Source organism: Neophocaena asiaeorientalis, unplaced genomic scaffold (genome assembly GCF_003031525.2).
Source record: "Neophocaena asiaeorientalis asiaeorientalis breed wild unplaced genomic scaffold, Neophocaena_asiaeorientalis_V1.1 scaffold810, whole genome shotgun sequence".
NCBI classification, from domain to species: Eukaryota; Metazoa; Chordata; class Mammalia; order Artiodactyla; family Phocoenidae; genus Neophocaena; species Neophocaena asiaeorientalis.
Window position 1 is genome coordinate 1 of NW_020175007.1, and position 13,682 is coordinate 13,682.

General features: G+C 43.2%; 1 pseudogene; it reads right to left on the reverse strand.

Moving 5' to 3' along the window:
• Positions 1 to 9,976: 9,976 nt before the first annotated feature.
• Positions 9,977 to 13,682, reverse strand: part of LOC112411036 (RNA/RNP complex-1-interacting phosphatase-like) — a 7,001-nt pseudogene continuing 3,295 nt past the window's right edge.

The following is a 13,682-nucleotide window of genomic DNA, read 5'->3' on the forward strand; positions in this document are numbered from 1 at the left end:
AAAGCACTATTTTCCCCACTGGAGAGCAGAATACTTGCGGCATCAAAGTTTCCTGAGAAAGTGTTGTAATCTGTCTTCTTTTCACAGCTAGAATGCCTTTGTGGAGAAAAGAGAGTGTTCCTAGAGAAACAGAGTGTGTCCAATGCCTTCCAGGAGGCATCTCAGAGCCCTCATTGCCAAAGGGAAAGCTAGACCTCTCTACAAGGTTCAAAGTATCATCAGATGTTCCATCCACGAATTGAGGCATGCAGAAGTTTTCCATTGACGTTTGCAGAAGTAGTGCTGGAACTCTAATATGTTTTTCCTACGATACCTGTGTTCTTACCCTGTCCCAGGGAAGGACACTGTGTACAGGATCACTCTTATTGGTTTGACTGCACAGCATTACACTACCTAAAACCTCCGGATCACCTCTTTAAAAGAAGAGTGAAAGGCAACTCTCTGATTTGTTCTCCACATGTATAGATGGCCAAAACATTCAAAACATCTCTGAAACACAGCTCTAGCTAGTCTTAGGTGTCATGCCAGTGGCTCTCAGTGCAGAGCGTAAGCTGCAATGAAAACACTCTTTTCTTAGTGTCCGTTCGGGCTACAATTACTTACCTGACCTCTCTCTATGCCACGCAGAAACTAGACATTCCATGCAGTCTTGAAAATGTATGGATTCCCCTGAACACTACTATGCTTAGAGAAGGTGCGAGGACACGTCATAACCTACCTAAAGCCTTAAGTCCCATAGACCATTCACACGTTGCACAACTCCCTGGTTCAAAATTAATCCGGGAATTTGCCAGAGTGCTCCTTCTATCTCTTTTCACTCGCTGGAAACTAAACGTACTTGGGCGGTTTTGAACTTTTGGATTCGGAACGTATGCAAATGGTAGAAATTCTCAGTTGTAAAGAAGGACCGCTGCAGCCTCAAAGCTGCCTGGAATATAGTGCTGCTGGCTGGCTTACATACTGGAGTGCCCCTCTTAGGAAAAGGGCGTTTACCTGAGAGAAATAGGGTGCTTCATGTTCCTTGCATGAGGCATTGCAAAGGCGCCAATACCTAAAGGGAAAACGACACTGCCAGCCAGGCTCATAGTAAGGTCCATGTATTGCACCCATAAGATTACGCATACAGCATTTGCCATGAAAATGTAGTCCATGTAGTGCCTTCACGTTAGTAATCTTTTCAGGACCCTGGGACTCCTGTGTCCTCCACACCTCCCATGGAAGAACACTGCGCCCCAAATATCTCTTCCTGGGTGACTTCACAACCTTCAGGGACCTTGGGACTCCAGATCTTCTCTCTTAATGCAGAGTGAAAGGCGACACACTGCATTCTTTGTTGGATAGCTACATGTCCGAGCTTTCTAAAGTCCACCTGAACACAGGTCCAGCAGGTCTTTTAGGTGTACGGCCAGTGGCTCCCAGCACTGAACCAGGGCTGCAATGAAGAAACGCTCTCCTTAGTGTTTATATTCGGAACCCTAACTGGATGACTCTCTATGCCAAGCAGACAGGTTACTTTCGAAGCAGCCTGACAAAGGCACAGTTTTTCCGTGAATCACCAACTAGTGTTTTATAAGGTGTATGGACGTTGAGGCCTAACCCAAGGCAGTAAGTACATCACACCACTCGCCCCATGAAGAACTTCCTTGGTACGAAGTTTGAACAGGGAAGGACACGGTGCTGCTGGAGACTCTTTGCCTTTGTCAGATACTGCACATAATATGCAGTATCCAACTTTGATATTGGTAACCTAGTGAGAAAAGCACTATTTTCCCCACTGCACAGAAAGATACTTGTGGCATCAAAGTTTCCTGAGAAACAGCGCTGTTGCCTGTCTTCTCTTCACAGCTAGAATGCCTTTGTGGAGAAAAGAGAGAGTTCCTATAAAAACAGAGTGTGGGGCTTCCCTGGTGGCGCAGTGGTTGAGAGTCCGCCTGCCGATGCAGGGGACAAGTGTCCTGTGCCTTCCAGGAGGCATTCCAGAGCCTTCATTCCCAAAGGGAAAGCTAGAACTCTCCACAAGGTTCAAAGTATCGTTCAGATATTCCATCCACGAATTGAGGCGTTCAGAGGTTTTCACTGAATTTTGGAGAAATACTGCTGGAACTCTAGTATGTTTTTCCTATGGCATCTGCGTCCTTACCATGTCCCAGGGAAGAACACTGCGTACAGGATCACTCTTCTTGGCTGACTGCACAGCATTACGCTACGTAAGGCCTCTGATCACCTCTTTGAACGCAGATTGAAAGGCAATCCTCTGTTCTCTTCTCCAGATATCTAGATGTCCAAAACTTTCAAAAGACCCCCGGAACACAGCTCTACCTCATCTTAGGTGTAATGCCAGTGGCTCTCAGGGCAGAGCGTGAGCTGCAATGAAAACACTCTTTTCTTAGTGTCCGTTCTGGGTACACTTACTTACCAGACCTCTCTTTACGCCATGCAGAAACTAGACATTCCATGCAGTCTTGAAAATGTATAGATTCCCCTGAACACTACTATGCTTAGAGAAGTTACGAGGACACGTCATAACCTACCTGAAGCCTCAAGTCCCATAGACCATTCACACGTTGCACAGCTCCCTGGTTCAAAATTAATCCGGGAAGTAGCCAGAGTGCTCCTTCTGTCTCTTTTCACTCGCTGGAAACTAAACGTACTTGGGCAGTTTTGAACTTTTGGATTCGGAACGTATGCGAATGGTAGAAATTCTAAGTTGTAAAGAAGGACCGCTGCAGCCTCAAAGCTGCCTGGAATATAGTGCTGCTGGCTGGCTTACGTGCTGGAGTGCCCCTCTTAGGAAAAGGGCGTTTACCTGAGAGCTATTGGTTGCATCCAGTTCTTTGCATGAGGCATCCCAAAGGCGCCAATACATAAAAGGAAAACGACACTGCCAGCCAGGCTCATAGTAAGCTCCATATATTGCACCCATAAGATTAGGCATACAGCATTTGCCATGAAAACGTAGTCCATGTAGTGCCTTCACGTTAGTGAGCTTTTCAGGTCTCCGGGACTCCTGTGTCCTCCACACCTCCCATGGAAGAACACTGTGTCCCGAATATCTCTTCCTGGGTGACTTAGCAACCTTCAGGGACCTTAGGCCTCCCGATCATCTCTCTTAATGCAGAGTGAAAGTCGACACATTGCATTCTTCATTGGATAGCTAGGTGTCCAAGCTTTCTAAAGTCCACCCTAACACAGGTTCAGCAGGTCTTTTAGGTGTATGGCTAGTGGCTCCCAGCACTGAACCAGGGCTGCAATGAAGAAACGCTCTCCTTAGTGTTTATATTCGGAACCCTTACTGGCCATCTCTCTATGCCAAGCAGACAGGTGACTTTCAAAGCAGCCTGACAAAGGCACAGTTTTCCCCTGAAACACCAACTGCCCTTTTATAACTTGTACGGATGTAGAAGTCTAAACAAGGGCAGTAAGTTTGTCACGCCACTCGCCCCATGCAGATGTTCCTTGGTACGAAGTTTGAACAGGGAAGGACAGGGTGCTGCTTCAGACTCTTTGCCTTTGTCAGAAACTACACGTAATATGCAGTATGCAACTTTGATATTGGTGACCTAGTGAGAAAAGCACTATTTTCCCCACTGGAGAGCAGAATACTTGCGGCGTCAAAGTTTCCTGAGAAAGTGTTGTTCTCTCTCTTCTCTTCACAGCTAGAATGCCTTTGTGGAGAAAAGAGAGTGTTCCTAGAGAAACAGTGTGTCCTGTGCCTTCCAGGAGGCATCCAAGAGCCCTCACTGCCAAAGGGAAAGCTAGACCTCTCTACAAAGTTGAAAGTATCGTTCAGATGATCCATCCACGAATTGAGGAGTGCAGAGGATTTCCACTGACTTTTATAGAAGTGGTGCTGGAGCTCTAGTTTGCTATTCCTATGGCACCTGCGTTCTCACCCTGTTCCAGGGAAGGACACTGCCTACGGGATCAACTTCTTGGCTGACTGCACAGCATTACGCTACCTAAGGCCTCCGGATCACCTCTTTGAAAGCAGATTGAAAGGCAACCCTCTGCTTTCTTCTCCACATGTATAGATGGCCAAAACATTCAAAACATCTCTGGAACACAGCTCTAGCTGGTCTTAGGTGTCATGCCAGTGGCTCTCAGTGCAGAGCGTGAGCTGCAATGAAAACACTCTTTTCTTAGTGTCTGTTCTGGGTACACTTACTTACCTGACCTCTCTCTATGCCATGCAGAAACTAGACATTCCATGCAGTCTTGAAAATGTATAGATTCCCCTGAACACTACTATGCTTAGAGAAGTTACGAGGACAGGTCGTAACCTACCTAAAACCTTAAGTCCCATAGACCATTCACACGTTGCACAACTCCCTGGTGCAAAATTAATCCGGGAATTTGCCAGAGTGCTCCTTCTATCTCTTTTCACTCGCTGGAAACTAAACGTACTTGGGCAGTTTTGAAATTTTGGATTGGGAATGTATGCGAATGGTAGCACTTTTCAGTTGTAAAGAAGGACCGCTGCAGCCTCAAAGCTGCCTGAAATATAGTGCTGCTGGCGGGCTTACATTGTGGAGTGCCCCTCTTAGGAAAAGGGCGTTTACCTGAGAGAAATAGGGTGCTTCCAGTTCCTTGCATGAGCCCTCCCAAAAGCGTCAATACTACAGGGAAAACGACACTGCCAGCCAGGCTCATAGTAAGGTCCATGTATTGTATCCACAACATTAGGCATACAGCATTTGCCATGAAAACGTAGTCCATGTAGTGCCTAGACGTTAGTAATCTTTTCAGAACTCCAGACTCCTGCGTCCTCCGCACCTCCCATGGAAGGACACTGCATCCCGAATGTCTCTTCCTGGGCGACTTCACAACATTCAGGGACCTTGGTCCTCCAGATCATCTCTCTTAATGTGGAGTGAAGGTCGACACTCCGCTTTCTTCGTTGGATAGCTAGGAGTCTGAGCTTTCTAAAGTCCACCTGAATACAGACCCAGCAGGTCTTTTAGGTGTATGGCCAGGGGCTCCCAGCACTGAACCAGGGCTGCAATGAAGGAACACTCTCCTTTGTGTTTATATTGGGAACGCTTACTGGCCGTCTCTCTATGCCAAGTAGACAGTTGACTTTCAATGCAGCTAGACAAAGGCACAGTTTTCCCCTGAAACACCAACTAGCGTTTTATAAGGTGTACGGGCGTTGAGGCCTAACCGAAGGCAGTCAGTACATCATGCCACTCGCCCCATGCAGAACTGCCTTGGTACGAAGTTTGAACAGGGAAGGACAGGGTGCTGCTTCAGACTCTTTGCCTTTGTCAGAAACTGAATGTAATATGCAACTTTGATATTGGTAACCTAGTGAGAAAAGCACTATTTTCCCCACTGGAGAGCAAGATACTTGCAGCGTCAAAGTCTCCTGAGAAACAGTGTTTTTGCCTGTCTTCTCTTCACAGCTAGAATGCGTTTGTGGAGAAAAGAGAGAGTTCCTAGAGAAAGAGAGTGTGTCCTGTGCCTTCCAGGAAGCATCCCAGAGCCCTCATTGCCAAAGGGAAAGCTAGACCTCTCCACAAGGTTCAAAGTATCGTTCAGATGTTCCATCCACGAATTGAGGCATTCAGAGATTTTCCATTGACTTTTGGGGAAATAGTGCTGGAAATCTAGTATGCTTTTCCTACGGCACCTGAGTCCTAACCGTGTCCCAGGGAAGGACACTGTGCATAGGATCACTCTTCTTGGCTGACTGTGCAGCATTACGCTACCTAAGGCCTCCGGATCACCTCTTTGAACGCAGACTGAAAGGCAACCCTCTGCTTTCTTCTCCAGATATCTAGATGTCCAAAACTTTCAAAAGACCCACGGAACACAGCTCTACCTCCTCTTAGGTGTAATGCCAGTGGCTCTCCGTGCAGAGCGTGAGCTGCAATGAAAACACTCTTTGCTTAGTGTCTGTTCTGGGTGCACTTACTTAGCTGACCTCTCTCTACACCATGCAGAAACTAGACATTCCATGCAGTCTTGAAAATGTATAGATTCCCCTGAACACTACTATGCTTAGAGAAGTTACGAGGACAGGTCGTAACCTACCTAAAGCCTTAAGTCCCATAGACCATTCACACGTTGCACAACTCCCTGGTTCAAAATTAATCCGGGAATTTGCCAGAGTGCTCCTTCTATCTCTTTACACTCGCTGGATACTAAACGTACTTGGGTAGTTTCGAACTTTCCGATTGGCAATGTATGTGCATGGTAGCACTTCCCAGCTGTAAAGAAGAACCACTGCAGCCTCAAAGCTGCCTGGAATATAGTGCTGCTGGCTGGCTTACGTGCTGGAGTGCCCCTCTTAGGAAGAGGGCGTTTTCCTGAGAGCAATAAGGTGCTTCCTGTTCCCTACATGAGGCATCGCAAAGGCGCCAATACCTAAAGGGAAAATGACACTGACAGCCAGGCTCATACTAAGGTCCATGCATTGCATCCACAAGATTAGGCATACAGCATTTGCATGAAAACGTAGTCCATGTAGTGCCTTCCCATTAGTGAGCTTTTCAGGACTCTGGGACTCCTACATCCTCCGCACCTCCCATGGAAGAACACTGCGTCCCGAATATCTCTTCCTGGGCGAATTCACAACCTTCAGGGACCTTGAGCCTCCAGATCATCTCTCTTAATTCGGAGTGAAAGGCGACACACTGCTTTCTTCGTTGGATTGCTATGTGTCCGAACTTTCGAAAAAACACCCGAACACAGGTCCAGCAGGTCTTTTAGGTGTACGGCCAGTGGCACCCAGCACTGAACCAGGATTGCAATGAAGGAATGCTCTCCTTAGTGTTTATATTCGGAACCCTAACTGGCCATCTCTCTATGCCAAGCAGACAGGTGACTTTCGAAGCAGCCTGACAAAGGCAGAGTTTTCCCCTGAAACACCAACTGCCCTTTTATAACTTGTACGGATGTCGAAGTCTAAGCAAAGGCAGTAAGTATGTCGCTCCACTCGCCCCATGCAGATGTTCCTTGGTACGAAGTTTGAACAGGGAAGGACAGGGTGCTGCTTCAGACTCTTTGCCTTTATCAATAACTGCACGTAATATGCAGTATGCAACTTTGATATTGGTGACCTAGTGAGAAAAGCACTATTTTCCCCACTGGAGAGCAGAATACTTGCGGCGTCAAAGTTTCCTGAGAAAGCGTTGTTCTCTGTCTTTTCTTCACAGCTAGAATGCCTTTGTGGAGTAAAGAGAGTGTTCCTAGAGAAACAGAGTGTGCCCTGTGCCTTCCAGGAAGCATCCAAGAGCCCTCATTGCCAAAGGGAAAGCTAGACCTCTCTACAACGTTGAAAGTATTGTTCAGATGTTCCATCCACGAATTGAGGCGTGCAGAGGATTTCCACTGACTTTCGGAAAAGTAGTGCTGAAACTCTAGTATGATTTTCCTACGACACCTGCGTCCTCACTGTGTCCCAGGCAAGAACACTGAGTACAGGATCACTCTTCTTGGCTGACTGTGCAGCGTTACGCTACCTAAGGCTTCCGGATCACCTCTTTGAAAGCAGAGTGAAAGGCAACCCTCTGCTTTCCTTTTCAGATATCTAGATGGCCAAAACATTCTACAGACCCCCGGAACACAGCTCTAGCTAGTCTTAGGTGTAATGTCAGTGGCTTTCAGTGCGGAGCGTGAGCTGCAATGAAAACACGTTTCTTAGTGTCTGCTCTGGGTACACTTACTTATCTGACCTCTCTTTACGCCATGCAGAAACTAGACATTCCATGCACTCTTGAAAATATATAGATTCCCCCGAACACTACTACGCTTACAGAAGGTGCGAGGACACCTTGTATTTAAACCATGGGTACAGTGGACATGAATAAGTCTGTCTATAAAACAGGGAATATGGAATTAAGTAAGCAAGTAGATACACTAAAACCAAGTTATACAACTTTCTGAAGAGTAACCTTTATTAGTTACCGAAACAAGACCACTATCCTGAAAAGGAAAAACTCTGAAGAAAAGAGTGTTTTTGCAGTAACGTACTATAAAGAATTAACTACTATAAAGTCAAAATTCATTGTGTCTGGGAAATTTTGCATAGCCTCCAATCAGATGCAATAGTGTGGACTGGAGAATACCCATCAGGAACTGATTTGACTATAGAAAAAGGGAGTGGAAAAAAAAACAGGCTATCAGAAGAACAGAATTTGTTTTTGAGTGAAACAAATGGAATGCCTTCACTTTTAATGCTCAATATTAAAAAGAACAAACAGTTTCTGAAGGGCTCTTGGGGTCCCAAAGCACTTCCATTCCTTCCTTCATTCACTGCTCCTCACATGCCACAGGTCTATGTGCCTGTGGAGACCTTGGGTAGCAGCACCGTTCTGATTTCACAATGAAAAAGTAAGACTTCAGATGTAAGCCCAAGCTGCACAGCAGGCAAAGTGAAAAAAGAGTAGAATCGAGTCTCATTTTTCTAACTATGCCACAGTATTTCGTGGTCCAGCACTTAAAAAAAATTATATCAGAAAGTAAATAAAAAACAACAACATGTAGCTGATCTCTGCAAAAGGTATGTCTGTGACTAGGTGGTGTATGGCATTCGTTATCTCCTGCCTGGATTACTACCGCCCTATCTAACAATCTCTTCTATTTCAACTGATCCTCCACATGGAAGATGTTATCTTTCTAAAATATAAACTTGGCTGGATTGCTCTGTTGCTTAAACATCTTCACTTAGCACAAAATAAAGCCCAAGTTTTTAGCATAGCATTGAGAACTCTTTATAAACAAATATCAGTCTGTCTCTCCAACTGAATTATAAGTTCAAACTATGACTTACAAGGACCTACATCATCCACCTTCCTCTTTTGCCCTGCCAGCCTCCCTGATCTCATTCTCTACTGCCCTGCCCTCACTCACTTTACCCTGTCCAGCCACACTCGCCTCCTTACTATTCCTCAAACATGCCAAGCACAGTCATGCCTCAGGGACTTTGCACCTACTATTCCTTCTGCTTCAGAACACACCCTCCCACCCCATCTCCACTCTCCCAGATATCCAATGGATTGTTTCTCACTTCAAGGCTCTGCTCAATCGACATCTTAATAGAGGGGACTTCCCTGATCCCCTACCACATTCCCTCACCTCTTCATCTTGTTTTGTTATTCTCCAAAGCATTTACCACCGCTTGACACTCCATATATTTACTAATTTATTCATCGCTCTCCCCCACTAGAATGTAAAGTACGTAAGGGCAAGAAATTTTTTCTGTTCCTACTTCCTAGAACAGTGCCTTCAACTTAGAAGGTGTTATAAAAATATTTGCTGAAAATGAATGTATGACTTCTTTGCCCTTTCACACTACCCTCTAGTCACACCAGAGGCTGCCCCTCCAGAGAACTAGTTCAAGCCCTGTGCCTTTTGTACCTGTCCCCAATACCTGGGCTGTCCTTTCCTCATTCCGGAAAAATCCTCTTCCCCCAAGCCCAGCTCAAACGCTGTCTCCTCAGTCAGGCCTTCCTCAATTTCTCCTCTATATTCCTGATGCACTTGATTCTTTTATCATAATTAACCCACTTATACTCACTACATGTTTCTCTTCCTAGATAACTGTAAGTTGCTACTGAACAAAGACTTCTACTCACCTCTGTATCCCCGTGCCCTAACAACAAACCTATAAGGCTCTCGGTGTTTACTGAAACAATTTATTTTCTGAGTCTCTACCAATTCTAGGCAGTGCATAGTATAGTCTCCTCCTCATTATCAGTGAGCCTGATATGATGAGGAAGCCACTCTTCTGGTCCACTTGTTCTGTTTTGCTTCTAGGGATCTGTCTCACTCCGAACCTTTGCTTTTTGCCTTCGTTTATATACGCTAAGAACCTGAGAGTCTTAACCTTTTCTTCCACCTCTCAACCAATAAATAGGAAAAAAAAACATTTTTATTTTTTTATGTTTTTTCCATTTAAATTTTTAAAAAAGAGATAAGTAAGCTAGTTCAGTTGATATTTCTCACAAAAATCACTTTCCAAACTAAACTAAATTGTTTGTGACCATAAACAGGAAAAACACCGTACTCTATTAGCACCATCTGACATTTCCTCCTTAATGTTACCAAACACAACTTGACACTAATGTCAGAACTATTAAAAATGTTAAAAATCCCCAACCCCACTCAAAATGCATACCAAAGTTCAGGTAAAGGAAAAAAAACAAAAACAAAAACAACTCACCATTACCTTTATTTTCTTTCAGAAACCCATTAACAGCACACTGGAATTTAAAACTAGTGTCGTCATCTGACACCTGATGCCCAATTGTACAAATTTTTAAATAAGGAATAGTTTCTGGTAAGTCCTATAAGGCAAAACCATGACAATATGTATTATTTCCTTTGTAGGGAAGGAATAAAAGGGAAAGAATAATACATTAGAGAAGGCTGAATATAAACCAAGAGAGTACATTAAACTTAGTATTATCACTCATTCAGGTTAGAGCCATTTTTTCCAAAGCTGCTTTAACCAGTAATTATCACTTGATTTTCATTAAAACTGCAGAATGGACAGTTACTAGGCACGCAAAAGGAAAAGCAAATCTATGTGAACGAATGCACATGTAACTCAAAATGATACAAACAGTTCTACCTACATTTAAGTTCTATCTTACATTTCGAGGGACATAAAGCGGTTGTGATTTAAGGAGAGTAGTAGAATAGAGTCAGAAGAACTTGGATTCGAATTAGGAAAGAGAGGCAATTTCAGGCATTGTTGAGAACTGGTATTCTTGAGGTGGGAGAAAGTAGACTATCAATAGAAGACAGAAAAGGATAAGTGAAAATTCTCTAGTTCTGAATTTAAATGGAAAGTAGCAGTATGAACCTATGACATATTTTAAAAATATTAAAAACAAACATACATATTTCCTAGCTCTGACCACTGAAAAAGTCTAGAAACAACTGATGTCATGTCAAAAGGACTCAGGAGTCACTGAGAAGCTCCAACTGGCCAAAGATAGGGCCTCAGTTAGAATAATAACTGTAACGGAGTCCACGGTGATACGAATAAATAAATTTTACAAAATTGGTCACCACTGGAGGATATTTGTGAATCAACTCATTAGTCTGAAAACTCTTAAATAAAAGAAGAGAATCATGCCTCTACAACTGGGCAACCAAATAGTTGATGAGGAGAATCTTCTCCTCATACAAATATATCCAGCTAATAAGTGAAAAAAAGAACAATAGAATTCACCATTTTTTGAAGCCTCAACTGAATTAATGGATGTAGGTATGAATCATCAGTGACTGCTAATACCATAGAAAGACACAATTATATACGTCTCCATGGAAGAACACATCATCACCTATGAAGCTGTCTTGCCAAAACAAAACATGCAAGCTTCCCTCTGATCAACTACCAATTTACAGGAAATAAAAGGATTGAAGAATATGTTAACAACACATGGAATGTAATCATCAAAATCTAGATGGGACAAATTAACTGGTTTCTTTAAAAACAAAATTCAAGGAGGAAAAAAAAAGGGAGAGAGACATGGAGGGAGAACCTAGAGATTAAATAAGACTTCAGAGACCTAACAATCCACGGCAAAGTGCGGACCTTATTTGGATCTAATTCAAAATTCTTAAAAACAATTTTTTATGACATTTAGGAGACAACTGCAAATTTGAGCACTCCCTGGGTGTTTACTATTAAAAAATGATATTAAGGAATAAAAGTCCTATATTTTAAATATACATACCAAAAATGTATAGCTGGGGCTTCCCTGGTGGCACAGTGGTTGAGAATCTGCCTGCCAATGCAGGGGACACAGGTTCGAGCCCTGGTCTGGGAAGATCCCACATGCCGCGGAGCAACTAGGCCCGTGAGACACAACTACTGAGCCTGCACGTCTGGAGCCTGTGCTCCACAACACGAGAGGCCGCGATAGTGAGAGGCCTGCGCACTGCGATGAGGAGCGTCCCCTGCTTGCCGCCAGTAGAGAAAGCCCTCGCACAGAAATGAAGACCCAGCACAGCCAAAAAAAAAGTAATTAATTAATTAATTTTAAAAAATGTATAGGTGTAATTACATGTTGTCTCAGAGCTGCTTCAAGATAATATGGAATCGGGTGAAACAGGTGGGGGTATAGATAAAACATGACAGCCATCAGTTGGTAAATAAGAAAGCTGGATGAGTTCATGGGTATACAAGGAACACTCACAGTATTTTTATACTTTTGTACATGCTTAAAATCTGTGATCATTGTTTAAAAACAAGACGACACTGTAGAAAACAGTTTGGCACTTTCTCAAAGGTTAAGCGTAGAGCTACCGTACGATCCAACAACTCTGCTACCACCTACGCTGCACATCTAACAGAACTGAAAGCAGGGATTTGAACAAATATCTGTACACCAATGATCACAGCAGCGTGATTCACAATACCTACAAGGTGGAAAACAACCAAGTGTCAATCAACCGTTGAATAACAAACTATGGTCTATATACACACAGTGGGATTTTCTAAGCCAAAAAAGAAATGGCATTTCGTTACATGCCATAACGTGGATGAACCTTGAAAACACTAGGTTTAGTGAAATAAGCCAGAAATAGCAGGATAAATATTGTAGATTCCACTTACACAAGGCACCTAGAACAGGGAATTTCATAGAGACAGGAAATAGAATAGAGGTTACTAAGGGCCAGTGGGAGGGACAATGGGGTTGTTACTGTTTGATGGTTACAGAGTTTTTGTTGAGGATGATGAGAAAGTTTTGGTTATTGACAGCAGTGATGGTTACACAACACTGTGACTCTATTTAATGCCTCTGAACTGCATATTTATAAATGGTTAAAATAAATATGATTTATGTATATTTTACCACAATTAAAAAAAGAGGAATAACTGAGTTGAAATTTCAATTCTTCCTTGTGCGAGAGTCAGCTTCATCGTCTGTAAAATTAGGAATTCTAGTTGTCTATCCTCTGAGCTTAGTGCAGGGTAAGCACTCAGTAGGAGATATCAGTACTACTTCCACTTCAAGAGCAAAGGATTGCTGTGAAGATTAACTAAGTCAATGCATATGAAAGAACTTTCTAAATGGCAAACTGCTCTACAAATATTAAAAGACATTAGGTGTTACTGTCTCCCAAGGCCATGGAACAGGTCAGAAGAAGGAGAACTCTTTTGCACTGGAAGGTCCTACATGGGCCAAGAGAATAGATGGGTTTCTGTACTATATCAGAAGGCATTAGGAAAAGGAAGCATAAAACTCAGAGAACAATTGTCTTTTACAGTGATGCTTAAACATGCTCAGGCAACTGCTTAAAATAAGTGCTAAAGACATAATGGACATACCTTTCTCTCTTTTTAGGATACTACTGTAACTACTAAAAGTTTACTTCATTTTCAAAATATAGAACATGGAAGCTTATAGAATTTCTTGAGCATATCTAGAGCCTACTGCCAAATACTATAGTTCAATTCACATCTTTAATCTCATTCTGAAACAGCAATTACAAATGTGTATTTAAGGAAACCACTAGCTTCCCTCTTTGAACCCACGAGAGAAGGCCAGGATTCACCTTAGCATAAGATGATAACTACTGAACTACTATGAATTATTACAGTATCAGAAAGAAGGTCATTTTCAATCACGGCTTCCATCTACCTCTGGCTTGTAATAGCGGCGAGTATTTGGTAAGTCAATCATCAGCCCAAGTTCTTCATTCTGTCCTTGGATTTTGTTAAG